The sequence below is a fragment of the Diabrotica virgifera genome, chromosome 7, assembly GCF_917563875.1.
Source record: "Diabrotica virgifera virgifera chromosome 7, PGI_DIABVI_V3a".
NCBI lineage: Eukaryota > Metazoa > Arthropoda > Insecta > Coleoptera > Chrysomelidae > Diabrotica > Diabrotica virgifera.
Window position 1 is genome coordinate 25,768,429 of NC_065449.1, and position 17,814 is coordinate 25,786,242.

Below are 17,814 nucleotides of genomic sequence, written 5' to 3' on the forward strand. Positions count from 1 at the left end.
ATTTAAATTTTATAAAAATACATTATAATGCCTTTGGATAAAATTATTTGGAAGCATAAAATTGTCGTTGCCGGTGATATTTGTAACGGTTGTTTTTGTTCTTTTTCCTAAAACTCAAGTCATTCAAGAAACCGCACAATTGCTAATCCTACCTTCCGATACTAGATAGTCATCTAGTTCTACCTAAAAACAATATCACAAACAGTTAATCTTTCGATTTAAAAAGTCTGAAGACAATAAGCGAGTGGTTGGTAGTCTTTTCAGCGAAATAAATGGCTCCTTGAGACTATTGAGAAGGGATGATGAACAATTGGAAATTTATATAAAAGCAGACGGCACAGGGCACAGCTACATACAACCAATCCGGTCTCTATAAGGATGTGTATGTGTAAAGACTATAAGATTATCTTGAGATCAGGAGCGGACTACGCAGCTTCCCCACTATACAAATTTGAGAAGAAACATGAAAAGGTTTAATATTTGAAAGAAGAGAATAGCTTGAAAATGTTACTTACTACCTGCAGATGTTTCAGACTAAAGGGCCCTATTCACATGCGTATTTGTCCGGCGGATATTTCAGACGGACAGATCCGTTGTTAGCTATATACAGACAGATGTGTCTCCAGACAAATTCGTTGGTGCTACACATTCACAGACAAATGTCTAAGTTGTACTGGTTCCCGCGTTGTGTCTTTATCTGTTTTCCACTGTGCTATGAATAATAAAAAGCAACTAGCAATAATTGGAGCAAATTTCTTGGCATGTTTCTACTAATTCTTCATATGCGTTTTTTCGCAGTTGCCTGTTAGAATATTCTTTACTTTTTACATTCCACAAGCATGGCTTCAACTTATAAAACTTTCCCAAGATACTTTATTATCCGCAAATGCCATTTTAATGTAATATAAATACACGCTTACTACCGTGGTTAGAATGAAAATTGATACAAATTTAACAGATACTCTTCGTCAGGCGAACAAATCCTTGAAACTATTCACAAACATGCGTATATTTCTGGCTCGTTGTATGTACTCGTCGTCTTGAACCACACACAAGACACATACGGCGTATGCATGGATACACACATGAGGATCTGTCCGCTGTCTGTCGGACATGTGAATAGACCGCTTAAAGCGGTCTATTCACATGCGTATCTGTCCGAGGATATATAGTTGGCTGTATACCATGTAATACAACAAACAATAAAATCCTTTATAAAAGATATATATTTAAAATCCCTAAAAAGGACTACATCACAGAACTAGTTTTCGATTGGTTGACCAATCATCGTCAGTGCTTACCTAAAATGAATATAACCTGGTAAAATAATGCAAAGATTTTGAAATTTTGACTACGATTAAGAAAAGTTGTAGGTTATACTCACGTGAAATTTACATGCTAACCACCATGATATAGTATTACAAAAATATGTAGGTAAAAACCCTTTAAAAGTAATCCGTCAAGGAAACATCGGTTAAAAATGCGAACTTAAGCATGGATATTTAAAATATTCCATTAATAGGACCCCAGGTAACATCTGAGCTATGGTTTGACTTGTTCACATGATGGCAGTATGGCAGCAAGTGACAATGAAATGGATGGGGACTCCTGAACGATGACATGACAGAAGTGACAGTTCCACAGGAAGTTGAAAAATTAACCTGTCATATTTAAAGACTATGATGTACAGCTTGTTAAAATGATGTAACAACACTCACTCCATTGTGAAAAATAATCATTTAAAATAAAATAAACTAGATGTTTTAGTTAAAAAATTTATTCACGTATATTGTCAGTGGAGGTGGTTAGGCAAACCACATTACACAAATGTTTTTATTCGAAAACTAAAGTCAGTAATCAAATCTTATTGTCAAAAGACCTAAGATTTAAAAAAAGCAATTTTGTGTTGATTTAAAGTTATCGAATTTATTTAACTTATTGGTAGCTGTTGGAATTTGTGTAAGTTTAAAAAGGAGGTCACAGTAGGGGTGACTGCGGTGTAAAAATGTCTTAAATAATCTAGGGGGATGTATCATTAAGAAAGCAAATACTAGATGATTGATTGGAGTCACTGTTTATAAAATTACCAAAGAAAAGCAGGCCCACCAAATGCAGTGGTTTTAGACTAATCAGTTTGATGAGTCACGCACTTAAGATATTTTTACGAATTGTACAACACCGAGTATTCCTTCTGTGCGAAAGTAGAGTGGATAATAAGCAATTTGGATTTAGAAATGGTCTAGAAACTAGAGAGGCACTGGAACTATTTTGTATGTGCGTTCTCTTACAAAAAAGTTATGTAGTATAAGGAAATGGATGGCATTTAAGGAAAGAGTAGGGTAAAAAGAGAATGATGATGATCTTATCCTCTATCGTGATTGACACGTTATTAATCGTGTTCCTTCTACATGGGATTCAATTTTGTAATATAAATTTCACAACATAAGTGAAGTATATATTATATAATCTACCAATTTAACTACCTGTGGCCTTTAGCATTTATAAACATTTTAACACATCCTACAACGTCGGTTCGCCTCTGCTTTTAATTGCACCTTTCTACCTCTGCGTCACTGATGTCGTCTGCACAACATACATTGCATTGCATCGATCCCCACCACAGTTTTTTTCCAAGCAGCAGCGATTCATTGTTCCGTTCAATCGTCATCGTTCGACTCGTTGGATTTTGCTGATAGCACAATTTCAAACAACAAACCTAAAAAGCCCGCACTTCACTCTCGCCGAAGTCGATCGAGGTTCAATAAGTACGATAGTGTAGACGGCCACCTTGTGTAACTTTGCCTCACTTCGTTCTACTTCCATTCTCTGTCGGTGTGGTCAAAGGGATTTTTGTCGGTATCGCACCGCTCTTTGTCAGTATCGCACTTCCTCGCGAAGTAGAACGAGTGTGTAGAGAGGGTACTTCGGACTTCGGTCAACTTTGGTGAAGTCACTTCGCCAAGAGTGTGGAGCCCGCTTAACGAATATCGAATCGCGTTTGCAAGGTGGTTGTTGTGTGTTGTTGTAGTGGACGCTATTCGGAACAGTGACAATGTTGGATGGTTGCCCAAATTGGGTGGTTTTTCCAAACGCCGACTGTCATTTAATCACAGCTGCCAATTGGCCTATTGTACATCTTGCATGTACATATTCATGATACTCGTTCCGGAATTCTGGAATACTGTACATCTTATATAGGTCTAGTGGATTGGTGTAATATGCTTTTGAAATCACTTGGTAGCCTCTAAAAAGTATTTGATGCTTGTGATCTAGTCTCTCGACGTCATGCAACATCTAGTTAAATCTCCGTGAAACTGCTGAGTTGTTTGTAGGTGTCTCTGGACTTTCATATGTCTGTTATTTTCTTAATCTGCCTCATGTTTCATCTTTTTTGTAGGATACCAGTTTCTTATTCTGATTAAGTTTCTTATTAATCAATTCGGTTTTCTTATCCTCGAGGATTGTTGTTTTCTTGAGAATCGATTTCCAAAAAAATATCTTAAAATATTAGATAATAAGATAAACAATCACTCTAGAGAGTTGTCCTTCCCTTATTCTTTTAAAACTCATAATACATGAAGATATGATTGTAGTCACCGGGGAATATAATGCAATGAAAGAGCTTATGCACTTGCCAGAAGATCATCAGCTACAAAATACTCTGAGTCATAACAGGTTTCCTTACTAGACATGTGAAGGCACACCAGCAGACATTAGGATCATGGAGACTGGAGTTTCATGGAGACCTGAGCTGCAGACTCTGTAGCAGACAATCTGAAACAGTCAACCATATTTTGAATCATTGCGAAGTATTAGTTCGCAGGTGGCAAATACCTTTTGGACACAACCAAGTGACTCCAAAAATGTATGGTACCCATCCACATTACCTTTATAAAGGTTCTAGAATCCTGGAATAGGTATCATGAGGGAACAGAAGATGTACAATAATCCGATTGGCTGCAGCATGACCGGCTTTAACAAACATCTTCCAGGAAAAATAAAGATATGATTGTGAAAGGTTATATTTTTAGGTATTAAAGAGCAATTGTAAAATTGATACATACCATATGTGTAGTAGAATGAAGGGGATGGAATTTAGATGTCGGATGGAGTGTATGATGAAAAAAATGAAACAAAATTGAAAGAGAAATTATATAAGACTACCAAGTTCCTGGTAGCTGTGGGTGAAGAAATTCGAATCAGACGTGATGAGACATGGTTAGAAAAGACATGATTTGAAAGGGTTTAACATTGATTTGACTTCGGATAGAAACTTATATAGAAATTCCAATAGAAAAGTCAATCCCGCATATAGGTTAACGTAAAAAGAGACTCATAATGATCTTATATCTATCATGATGGACACTTTACCAATCGTGTTTCATCTACATCGAGATAAAGTACAATTTTGTAATAAACTTCATTATAAGTGAAGTAATGTCTACCTGTGGCTTTTAGAATAATTTATATAAAAATTGAAACCCAGCCTACAGGGTCGGTTCGCCTCTGCTTTTAATTGAACCTTTCTACCTCTGCCTCACTGATGTCGTCTGCACAACATACATTACATTGCACCGATCCCCTCCATCGTTTTTTTCCAAGCAGCGATTCAACGTTCCGTTTCATCGTCATCGTTCGACTCGTCGGATTTTGCTGATAGCACAATTTCAAACAACAAACCTATAACGAATATCGAATCGCGTGTGCAAGGTGGTTGTTGTGAGTTGTTGTCGTGGGGACGCTTATTCGGAAAGTGACAATGTTGGTTAGTTTTCCGGGAAAATTGACTTGTAGGAGTGTTTTTTGAGTGATATTTTCGGGTTCTGTGTGGTTTACGATTTGTAAACATTATACAGTGAGTTTTATTTGTTGTTATTGAACGGTAAACCTCTCTCTTTACTTTTACGTCACCTGCATTCTGCTACCTACTTTTTTTTAAACGTAAACACGGTTTCGCAAGAAATTGTTGTATGTGGTGAGTTGCTATAATAGGTATAAACATACAAATATTTACACATGGTATGTTATAATTAATGGCATCAAATTAAATTTACTATTTGGAAAGATTTTAACACTGTTTGTACACGCTAATTTGAATTTACTATACATACAAGGTGTTTGTTGTTTACTTTGCGATAAAATCAGGTGGGAAATTATTGTTATTATACTATTGTTGATATTAAACACACTATGGATAAGTTCTTGTCCTTCATTAGTATATGGTATCCAAAGCCGTGCGGTATATATTTTTAATATGATGCAAGTCTTCGAAATGCCGCCCCTTGGATATTATTGAAACTTAACTTTTATTTTTATTAAATAAAACTACACAAAATAAACAAAAACTGTTATTTTAAAAACAAATCATACTTTAAATTAAATGAATTATGTATTAACATTAAATAACATTTACAAAAACTACGATTTTACGCTCGTAAATCATATTGATGTAGTCTTGTGGGGATAGATATGTGTAGCAGCTAGTGAGAACTCTGTTGAAATAAGTGCTATTTTTTAGTTTTGATTGTCTTCGTAAAAAGTTTTTAATAATTTTTAATTTTGAAAAACTTCTTTCCCCACTAGCTACCAAGAGGGTGTGCTAATAAAATTCTAAGTAATGCAACTACATTTGGGTATAAAGCAATTAGGTCATTTTGGCACAAATAGTTCAAAACCTCTGAAGATTTCATGGATTATGGTATCATTTGGGATATATTACGCAATTCTTCTAGAAGATCATATTTGCCTCCATATCAGATTCTTTTTCTATTGAAAGTATTGAATGAAGATTCATACAATATTTTTCTAGTGTTTATCATATTTATATTCATACAATATTTCCCTCAATTTAATATATAAAAATTTAAAAAATTTATAGAAGCTAAAATCGAGCAATCAAATAATTAATGACAATGTTTAAAATATATGCAGATGAACAAATTGGGTGCGTTCGGACGACCACAGCGGCTGGACAGCTGAGCCAGCAGTAGCTGTCAGACGTCACCGCTGGAAGCCAGCCGCTGAGAGATTTACTAAGCTTTCCCTATCACGGCTGGATACAACCACTCAGCCGATTTCTGCTGACCGCCAGCCGCTATGGTCGTCCGAACGCACCCAATGGGTGCTTTGGTTCTAAATTCAGCTTCATCTGTTAACTCTTTCGCTGACGAAAGACGTCAATCGGTTCTTAAGTCAAAGGCGGATGACGTCTTTCTACACCATCGGTACAGGCACATCTCTTACGTTAGTATATCGTCAGCCTTCAGGGGACGACGTCTTCAAGTCATCCGCAACGAAAGGGTTAAGGGGGTGGGCACAGAATCTTGGTCAAATGCTATTTAAATCCATTAAATTTTTTCAAATCCTGAAAAAACTAATAAATATGTTTGAAAAGTTTAAACGCAGAATGAAGGATTACATCATTACCGATGGCCGAAAATCCATTAGAATAAACAAAAAGTATCTTTTGAATGAAATATTTAAAATTAAAAATTTCCCCTTTTTTTCACCCCCGTAGGTTGTTAAAATAAATATTATAGAAGTTTTCAGGGACTTTCGGCCTTCGGTAACGATGTACTGTTTCATACCGCGTTTAAATTTTTCAAAAATACAAGATTTTCTGCAATTTCAACAAATTTTCTTTTGGTCATTAGCCACATTGTCTGTAACTTTTCATTTTTTCTATAGTTTCTGGCAACATTTTTAGGCAATCTGACATTTTTTTTTATTTTACTGATTATGCCGCCCCCCTTGTGATGCCGCCTGATGCGACTGCCTCGTCGCATCATAGCACGGCACGGCCCTGATGGTATCTCCAGTATGTTTTGTTGCCTACTAGTACTCTCTTTGTTACTTCTTCACTTCCCTTATTTTTGTCTTGCCTTCCCTTCCCTTCCTTTCCTTTCGTTTTTCCTTTGTTAATTTCTAGACTTCTTTTCAGTGCTTCATGTGCCAGGATTGTTACTCCTTCTTTTATTGTAATCTTTCCTCGTCTCTTCCCATCAGAACTATGTCATCTGCATGTTACCTTTAATTCCGCTGGTCATAACTGTTCCTTCTACTGCTATGTTGAATATATGCACAACCAAACTTATATGGAATTGCCATATATTTCAAACCAATATATATTTCTTTTGAAAAAACATGTTATGGTTGCGATTGCGAAGAATAAAGGTTTTTACCTATTGAAAATAAACAAACCGATAAAACAATCAGATAACACGGCTCTGTACGTTAGAGATTATTTGCTCTAGTTGTAAATTAATCGAAAATAAATAAACTAATTTTTACCTTTAAAAACAAAAGTATGCCCTGTTTGATTTATCGGACGTGTAAAGGGGAAATATTGTTGGTCTTGTGGAGCAAGGAATGCCTCAGAGGAACATAGCTGCAGTGGTAGATGTTACACAGGATGTTGTGTCAAAAACCTGTGTTAGGTATTAGGAATTAGGAAAGCTTGGAAATAGACCAAGACAAAGTCGCCAAAAAGTAACAACGGCTCACCACGATCGTTTTACTGCCCAAGCAGCTAGAATAGATCCAACAATTTCTCATCTACAGCTCCAAAACCAGATTTTGGAAGCTACAGGTGTAAGTGTTTCAGGTAAAACGATAAAAAAAGAGTTCGTGTGTATAGGATTATACAGCAAGAGACAGTCACGGGTTCCTAAGTTATCCAGGCAGCACACGATTGATCGTCTAAGTTGGTGTCTTCAACACCAAAACTGGAACATTGGAAATTGACAAAATTTGCTATTTTTAGATGAACCCAGAATTTTTGTAAAATCAGATGACCGACCAATTCGTGTGCGTGGGGGGTGAGGAAGACCAGAAAGAACGAAAACTACCAGATCTGTTCACAGATATGAAGTAGGAAGTGTCATGTTCTGGGAAGCATTACGATCTTTAAAAAGCTCATGTAATTTTTATCCTACCAGTTTTAACAGCTCGCAGGTTTGTTGATTTGGTTGTAGAACCTATAGTTAGGTTCAGAAGAGGAGAAATTGGAGAAACTTAAATTTCCATGCGTGATAATGCACCTATTATATAGGGTGCGGCAGATAACTGGCCTATTAGAAATATCTCGAGAACTAAAGGCAACAGAATCATGAAAATTGGAATAAAGGGGTTTTGAGGGATGATCTAGTAAATGAAAATATTTTCATCTCTTTGCAACTTCCGGTTATACCGGAAGTTGCTTATAACTTCGTTTTTTTAAATGAGACACCCTGTATATTTTTACATTTTTGGATTCTCTTCGATGTCTTCTTTCTTAAAATATAAGGTTTTGTAATATTATACAGGGTATTTTAAGAGATAATTACGTTTTTTTATTAATTTCGTAGCAATATTCACACCCTGTAGAATTGTAGTAGTTTGACATCTAAAACTCTACTTACGTTCAAATGATTTTTAATATACTCTACTATTGTTAAGAATCATTAGTACAGCTAAATTTGTGATTTTAGTATACAGGGTTGGTCGAAACTCGGAATGAGTATTTTCTGAGTTTTTTTAAACGGAACACCCTGTATTTTTGTATTGTAGTGAAATTATATTTTATAGTACTTTTTTATTTCTTAAGCATTCCCTATACCTAACTGCTTTAATTTGTGAGTTATTGGTGATTCAAGCTAAACATTAATTGCACCAAAAAATACGCAAAATTTTATTAGGTTGGCCGTGAAAATACTCAATCCCAAATAATTTTTCAGAAATAAATACATATTAATCCAGACTGGTCCTTAAAATTACCAATAATGGTTTAGCTATCGAAATACCTACTTAAATAAGATTGTTGGTGCGATTAACAATTAAGCACAAATTAAAGCAGTTAGGTATAGGGAATGCTTAAGAAATAAAAAAGTACCATAAAATATCATTTCATTACAATACTAAAATACAGGGTGTTCCATTTAAGAAAACTCAGAAAATACTCATTCCGAGTTTCGACCAACCCTGTATACTAAAATTAAAAATTTAGCTATACTAATGATTCTCCACAATAGTAGAGTATATTAAAAATCATTTGAACGTAAGTAGAGTTTTAGATGTCAAACTACTACAATTCTACAGGGTGTTAATTTTGCTACGAAATTAATAAAAAAACGTAATTATCTTTTAAAATACCCTGTATAATAAAACCTCATATTTTAAGAAAGAAGACATCGAATAGAATCCAAAAATATAAAAATATACAGGGTGTCCCATTTAAAAAAACGAAGTTATAACCGGAAGTTGCAAAGAGATGAAAATATTTTCATTTAATAGATCATCCTTCAAAACCCCTGTATTCCAATTTTCATGATTCTGTTGCCTTTAGTTCTCAAGATATTTCTAATAGGCCAGTTATCTGCCTCACCCTGTATACCAACAGAGTGACTACAGATTTTCTTTAAGCAGAATATATCAATCTTCTGCAGTGGCCTGCTTGCTCACCCGATCTTAACCCTATAGAGAATTTGTGGGATATGCTTAAAAGAAAAATTAGAGCTATCCGGGATAATCCACAAAATACTGCACGGCTAGTACAAGCTTCTCTTGAAGAATGGAACAACCTACCACAACAAAATGTTATTAATGTTACAAAGATTAGGAGGATGCTCACGTAAATTGAAGATTGCATAAGGTTCAGGGGTGGTAACACTGACTACTAAACAAAATATAAATAAATAAAATCAATTAAAACATTATACGTTTTACATTGAAGTAATTTTCTATTTAGATGGGAAATAAGATAGTTTTATTAACGTTTCGACGCCCAAATCGGGTGTCGTTGTCAAAATACAAAATACATACTACTATGTACTATATTTCCCATCTAAATAGTTAATTATAAAAATGCCACAAGGAAATATCTTCAGAACAACATTACATTGAAATATTTCATGCTATTGACATATAGTTTCAATTTTTTATTTCCAGACCTTATTGTTTATTTCTGCCAATACGGTCGAAGGCTTGCCCGAAGTTTACGAAGAGGCTGTGGAGTAAGTGGAGTTTTATGTGTGTTCATGACATTTCTCCATTATTTGTGTAATTATGAGGACTGCATCTGTAGTGGAACTGTCTTCCCTGAATCCTAGCTGGTAGTCTCCAATTTTTTTCTCTGAATTGAGTGAGTTTTTGTCCTATGACGGCTGTTAGAATTTTGTATGTTGTACTTAGTAGAGATATTGCTCTATAGTTGTTACACTATTCCCTCTCCTTTCTCAAATATTGGTATAATTCTGCTTTCTTTCCAATCTTCAGTCATTTCTTCTACTTCCCATATTCTAATTTTTCTCGTCCGTTTTTAATCAGCTCGTTGGCAATTTTATCTGGGCCAGGTGATTTTTTTTGTTTCATTTTTTTAATCATATGAATTTCATTTCTCATTCAGAAAGTGACAATGTTCGTTAGTTTTCCGTTAAAATTAGGAGTGTTTTTTTAGTGATATTTTCAGGTTCTGTGTGGATTACGATTTGTAAATATTGTACAGTGATTTTTTTATTTGTTGTTATCGAACGGTAAACCGGTAAACCTCTCTCTTTACATTACCTGTATTCCACTACCTACTTTTTTTTAACCTAAACACAGTTTCGCAAGAAATTGTTGTACGTGGAGAGTTGTTAGGTATAAACATACAAATATTGACACATAGGTACCTTGCTATAATTAACAACAAATTAAATTTGCTATTTGGAAAGATTTTAGGACTGTTGGTACACGCTAATTTGAATTTATTATGCATATAAAGTGTTTGTTGTTTACTTTAGGATAAAACCAGCTGGGGAATTATTATGCTATTGTTGATATTAAACACACTATTCTTTACACATTACACAGCCTACCAGATAATAATAATAATTGTAGCTGTGGCATTTCAAAGCATCAAAATTTTGATTTTTGATGTGAAATATTGATATTACACTCGTACTCGTATTTCGTGACGGCAAACGGCATAATCTCTTCACAGGCTTCACCCTTTGAGTGAATGCCTCGACGAGAGTAAAAATTTATCGCGTTCATTGATTTTATAAACAATAATTTTTTTTCTTCGTATTATTTCCTTAACAGCTAAGTGGCACGTACAGGTACACCCAATTAGGTAGACAGGAGTGCTCCTCGCTGGAACCAAGACAAAATCTTGTACACTGCTCAGGCTGGCCACTACTATCAGGTACACCTGTCAGGTGTACATGATAGTGAGTGGTGGTTGGCCTCAGGAGTGTCAGAGCCTCTTCTTCTTTAAGTGCCGTTCATCACTATCTTTATTCTATCTGCTACTCTGAAGAGTTCTATAGAACTGTATTTAAACCAGTCCCTTAAATTCATCAACCATGACACTCTCCTTCTTCCTATACTTCTTTCGCCTCTTATCTTTCCCTGTATTATCAATTTTAACATTTCATATCGTTGTCCCCTCATTACCTATCCCAAATGTATGTCAACTTGCTTATTCTTATTCTGTTTTTATTTCGTATTCTTTGCCCATTTCTTGCAATACTTTCGTGTTCGATCCCTTTTGGCTTAAACTTTTTAAAAAATAAAGGCGGAAAAATATTGAATTTGGTATTATAGCTCTTGAAAAAACCTTCAAAATAGTTTTTTGAAAAGCTGAGTAGCATAAAAACTAAGTGAGTTATAATTATAAAAACAATTAATTTTTTACCTTATTTTTGCCTTTTCTTCATATTTCACCATTATTTTACGTTGAAACTTTTAATTTTGGCGTTTGGCAAAGAAGAACCAACATTCAGTAAGCTATTTCTCAGCTTGTATTGGCACAGACATCATAAACCAACCATAATTTTTATTTTTCTATAAGCTATATTTTTATAGAAACGATTTTTTGATAAAATACATACTTTTGAGTAATTCTCAAAAAGCCGTTTGAAAAAGTGTTTTTTTTTTTGCTAAAAAAGTCTAAAATTGGTAGGGGAGCAAAGTATGCTAAATTTGCAGTCACTCGAGCGTTATGGGGACTTTTAATTGGGTTGTGATTATTAGGTCCTAAAACCAAAAAAAGGTAAGTAAAATTTTCCATTTTAGTGGGAACTTTCCATTTTTTAATTTAATTTTCCATTTCTAACAATCATTTTTTCCGATTATAGCGCCATCTATCCATTATTCGAAAAAATGTCTCGAATAAAAGTTGCTTATTTTTACGTAAAGAATCCAAATCTGCAATAAAAATTTGGGGGTCCCATTTAAGATTTTAAAGTAACCCCCCAGCCCACCTCCGTGGGGGGTCGTGTTTGGTACCATTCGATAGATTTTTCAAAAACATTTTGAAAGTGTATTTTGCAGTTTTTCGATCTGATGTTCATTTTGCGAAATATCGCGATGTTTGTATTTAAAATTTTAAATTTACCCCCCACCCCTCACCGGGGGGGGGGGTCATGTGTAGTACCATTCGATAGATTTTTGAAAAATATTGAACACGTAACTTTTAGATTTTTGATCTGACGTTCATTTCGTGAAATATTCGCTTTTTTCTTGTGAAACTTTGTGACTCGCCCATTTCCGTATGCCCCGCTCAAATCTTCAGATTTTTTAAATACACACTCTTTTGCATGTACTTAACCTACCTTAGCTTAATCTGCCAATTTCGAGTATTTTTAAGGATATATTTTTTTTCGGCCCCCCGTAACGAACTTCCCTGTGTTAGCTAAATGCTAGAGGTACATCTGCAGGGTACCAGGTTTCTCCCCATATGATAATCTGACACGCTCGAGTAACTGCAAAAATCCCCGCTTGTGCTCCCCTACCATATTGACTTTCAGAAAAAAATGTATAGCACAAAAGTTGCTTAAATAGTTGAGAAAACAGTAGCGATCAACAGGTAGCAAAAACGCGTTCCAAGATTGCGGCTGTAATTTTGAATATTCTTTCGAGATATTTGGCACACTTATTCGTAATATAATAAAGTATGGCGGTACAGAGCCCAATTTGAAAAATATATTAATATGTGGAAATTACTCTGTAATTAAATACAATATTAAAAAAACGAGCCTGTACCGCCATTAAGAAGAACAAAAAAATACACTTTCTTCAAATAAACTTTTTTATCCAATGCCTAGATTTTGTGTCATTTTGGAACTACTAAAATTTTTTATTTCATTAGTAGTTCCAAAATGACACAAAATCTAGGCATTGGATAAAAAAGTTTATTTGAAGAAACTGTATTTTTTTGTTCTTCTTAATGGCGGTACAGGCTCGTTTTTTTAATATTGTATTTAATTACAGAGTAATTTCCACATATTAATATATTTTTCAAATTGGGCTCTGTACCGCCATTCTTTATTATATTACGAATACGTGTGCCAAATTTCTCGAAAAAATATTCAAAATTACAGCCGCAATCTTGGAACGCGTTTTCGCTACCTGTTGATCGCTACTGTTTCACCTTAATATTCCCGATGATATTGCCCTGTGAGAGTAAGTACTACCAATAGTCAAATTTTGGCGCAAATAATCGTTGGGAGGTTCAGAAAGTTATACAGTTCTGGACTAAAAATAATTCGTAAATATAAGGGACCCCTTTTGCGTACCAGATTTTTTGACTAGTTGAATCAACAGATAAATATATCGGAAAATTTTTGGGAAATCCTTTAAAATTTGAATTCTCGTAACTATAAACTAGTGGTTTCTTTATAAAAATAAATGACACAATAATAACGACTGTAAATATTCCATGTTTATGCGTATTACTCATGTCCACGGCGCCAACATTCTCCAAAAATACGCAAGAGGTGTTGCGGAGGTCACCACAGAGGAAGCACAAAGCCTGCTGAGAACAGTAAATAGGAGTTAAGATAAGGGATTATTGAGAAAGTGTTTAGTTTTTACCTGGTAAGTTTGGGAGATTACCGGTGATAATAATGTATTGTAGTGAAATATAAAAGTAGATGAGTAACTATGGGGAAACCCTTTATCGGTATTAGTAAAATTATCTGATTTTTAAATGAGTTGGCGGACGTGTCACTTATTTCGTAACCGTTTTATTTCACTAGTTAAACGTTTTTTTTAAGTTAACATGGGACAAGCACGTACCTAATGATTTTACAAACTCCATGCTGGAGCACAAAACGTTGAAGAACAAGACAACTTTATATGTACTTACAACTATGTAAATAAGAAATAAGTTTTTAAACTTTATTGTATGATAAACGCATTTATTTTTTATTTTCGTACATTTCTATGGTTTCGATCTTACTTTTATCGATTTTTTGAGAGTCCATATTTCAGCTGCATATGTAGCAATGGGAAAAATAAGGTTTTGGCCAACCTGAGCTTAGTATTTTTTGTTATTGTTAGGTCTTTCTAAATACACAAACACTACGGTAAAAATGGACTGAACTACACCACGAAACACTGTTATCAAACGAAGAGTTGGACAAGAACACCCTATAGTAAAGATGAAGCTAGGATAAATAATCCCCGGACAAATAATCCCGGACAAAAAAAAACCCACAAATTATCCCTGGACAAAAAATCCCCAGACAAAAATCCTTACAAATAATCCCCAGAAATAATCCACGGACAAAAAATCTCCAAGAAATGCTTCCCATGGAACAGTTACCTAAAAAAATTTTTTGTAACAAATCTAGGACTCTTGCTGTCTTACCAGAACATTTTAACCGTCCTGTCGAGTACGGATAAAGTAATGGCATTTGAGTATTATAACTTTTTAAAAGCTAGGACTCAGAAAATCACGGAATCAGAGTAAAAATTTTCCAAGAGACAAATACAGTTAAACATTAGGATACGTCCTGCCAACATTTTTTTTTTGATAGTTTTGAAATAAATAATATGTTTAATTTATTTAGTTGGCAGGACTCAGAAAATCATGGAAATTTCATTATTTTCATTACGTCTTTGTATATTATATAAACCCCCTTACCCCTTTTGCAACCCTCCTGCCCAAAAAATTTTCTTCATAAAATCGGTAGTATCCTGTCATTCTGTGGATATGGCAGGACTCAGAAATTAATCGCAACACCCATTTTTTTATGTAGTATCTAGTTTTCACAGGAAAATGTCACAGGAAAACAGGTTTACTTTTCCACAAATTGTAAGTACCAAAAAATCGTGGCTGAACTTCTGTCTAATATCTCCCAGTCTATAACTCTCATGCACTGAGGTTGAAAAACATTTTCGTCGATTGAATTCACGGGAAAACTTTTATAGAACTATTCGGCAGCAAGTATTTCTTGGGGAGTTTTTGTGGGGATATTTCGTCCAAAAAAATTTGTGGGGATTATTTTTGTCCGTGTTGTTTTGTGGGGATTTTTTGCCCGGAGATTATTTGTGGGGATTTTTTGTCCAGGGATAATTTGTGAGGATTTTTTGTCCGGGGATTATTTGTCCGGACCGCAGTAAAAATACTATAATTCCAAAGCGCTATAATGTGGAAGGTTGAGCTGCAAATAAAGTCACACAAAACAAAAATAATGTCAAATTTGCTCCGAAACCGAAACGCAACTGTTCATGAAGTAACTATAGTGATACGATAGAGACAATAGACCAAGGCATTTACAACAAACAAACACCGAAATAAATCGATTTTTAAATACAGCACCTAGAGATTTGCAACTTTTTGCATTGTGTTTTTGATAACGTAAGGAAAATAGTCTACAATAGAAAAATGGGTAGATATGCATAGGTAATTGCATCTGCAGTGCATAAAATGCATCCACAAGTGCATACACATGTCATAAAATCAGTATATTAAGGGTAATATTTTGTTACTCGGGTGTTTTTGGAGTCTCTAAACATGAATACGCCATCAGAACGCACCCCCGTAGCCACTGGTGCCCAGGGTCACTGCTAAAGCATGCCATCTTCTCATCTTCTGGAGTTTGTAGGGTTTTCTGCATTAAATTGTTAGAAAGAGAATACTCTGGGGTGTTTTTGGGATCGCTGAACACGAATAAGCCATCAGAACCGACCACCGGAGCACCTGGTACTTAGGGTTAGAGTTTCGAGGGTTTTCGGCACTAAATGAGCGTAAACAGATTACTGGGGAGATTTTGCTATTTTTTTATACCTCCGAGTTTTCTGTACATCAATTTAGTGTCGTAAAGCCTAAAAATTCCATAAGATGGCGTGCATATCAATTACCGTGGGTACTAGATGCTCCGAGAGTCAGTTCAGATGTCATATTCGTGTCCATCAACCCCAAAACCCTCCGAGTGATCTGTTTGCATCAACTTAGTACCGAAACCCTCGAAACTCCATAAGATAACGTGCCTAAACAGAGTAATTCGTGTCAAAAATGCTCCGGGGGTCGGTTCTGATGGCGCATTCATGTTCAACGACTCCAAAACCAGTCGATTAACAAATTCTAGCCCTTAATATTCTGATTTTGACATGTTTATGCACTTTTAGATACACTGTGAATGCAATAATGCATTTCCACCCATTTTTCTATTGTAGACTTTTTTCCTGTTGCTAGCCGATAGGTGTTGTATTGAAAAATCGATTTATATTTTCCTAAATGCCTTGTAGTCCAGAAAGCCTCTGCGCATCCGCTAGGAACAATACTCTGATTCGGATTTTTTGCAATATCTTACTCAAAAAGGACCTTTTAACAAATTTGCATGTTGCCAGGTTCAAAAGTGGGTCAAAATTTTTTTTAAACGTTTTTTTTTGTTATTTTGCTAAAATTATTTTTTTACATCGAACAAAGTTTTTACATTCCAAACAGAAAAGGTATTTAGTGAGTTTTCTCTAAAATTGATAGTTTTTGACATATAACTACGGTGACCATATATGTACTTATTTAAGTAGGACAGTACTTATTTTTAAATATTGTCCTAATGTACTTTAAAACCTTTCTAAGGACACGCGAATGTACTTATTTTTTCTAAAAAATGAATATTTTTATCTTTTACTACTTTTAAACAAATTTCTTTGTATACTGTTCCAGGTATTGCAGCTTTTGTGTCTTGATGGTTTCCAATATTTTCATTCTTTTGTTGACTCTTCTCATGACTTCGTTGTTTGTTACAGGCTCGGTCCATGCGATCTTCAGGTACCTTCACCCACAGTTCAAATGCTTCCAACTTTTTAGTAGTCGAACTTGCCAGCCTAACTCTCAAGTCTTAATTATTTCAGTTCTCTTGCACAAACTACCTTTCTCATTTTATTGAAGTTGGTTCTTGCCTTCTCTATTCGAACTTTAATTTCTTTGGAGTAATCGTTTGTGTGATTAATTATTGTGCCAAGATAGTTGTAGTTTTCAACTTGTTCTAAATTCAGGCTTTTATCATTATTTTGGGTTTTTGATATCCTCATAAATTTAGTTTTCTTGATGTTTACTGATAATCCATATTGTTCTCCATACTCAACTATCTTGCTCATTAGCTTTTGGAGGTCTTGGAGGTTGTCCGCTATTATGATAGTGTCGTCCGCATATCTAATGTTGTTAATTGGCGTTCCATTTAGGTACCTTTATTCCTGCTGTTTCTTCCTCAAGAACTTTTTTCATAATTTCTTCAGAGTATGTATTTAATAGTAGTAGTGACAATACACAGCCCTGTCGCACTCCTCTTTTAATTTTGAACTCTTCTGATGTGTGTTCGTTAATGCGTATGTGTGCCTGCTGTTTATAATATAGATTTGTTATAATTCAAAGGTCATTGTATTGTAATTGTTTTGCTTTGAGGACGTCCATTAGCTCTTTGTGGCGGACTTTATCGAAAGCCTTGTTGTAATCTATGAAACAGACGTACATATCCTGGTTCACATCCAAGCATCTCTGGATTAGTAATGTAAATCCAAAGTGGGTTTCCTCAATATTCATATCAAGTGTGGTAAATGCGTTTA

At 34.8% G+C, this 17,814-nt stretch overlaps 1 protein-coding gene across 5 annotated transcripts in view; it reads left to right on the forward strand.

The window, feature by feature from the left end:
• Nucleotides 1-17,814, forward strand: part of LOC114328697 (centromere-associated protein E) — a 419,952-nt gene that overhangs the window by 201,217 nt on the left and 200,921 nt on the right. The window contains exon 1 of one of the 5 annotated variants that reach the window (XM_050655515.1): nucleotides 4,706-4,855. The exons of the other annotated variants lie outside the window; for them this stretch is intronic. The gene's annotated coding sequence lies outside the window, so the exon portion shown is untranslated. Of the gene's footprint in view, nucleotides 1-4,705; nucleotides 4,856-17,814 lie in introns of those variants that run through there. 5 annotated transcript variants of the gene reach the window in all.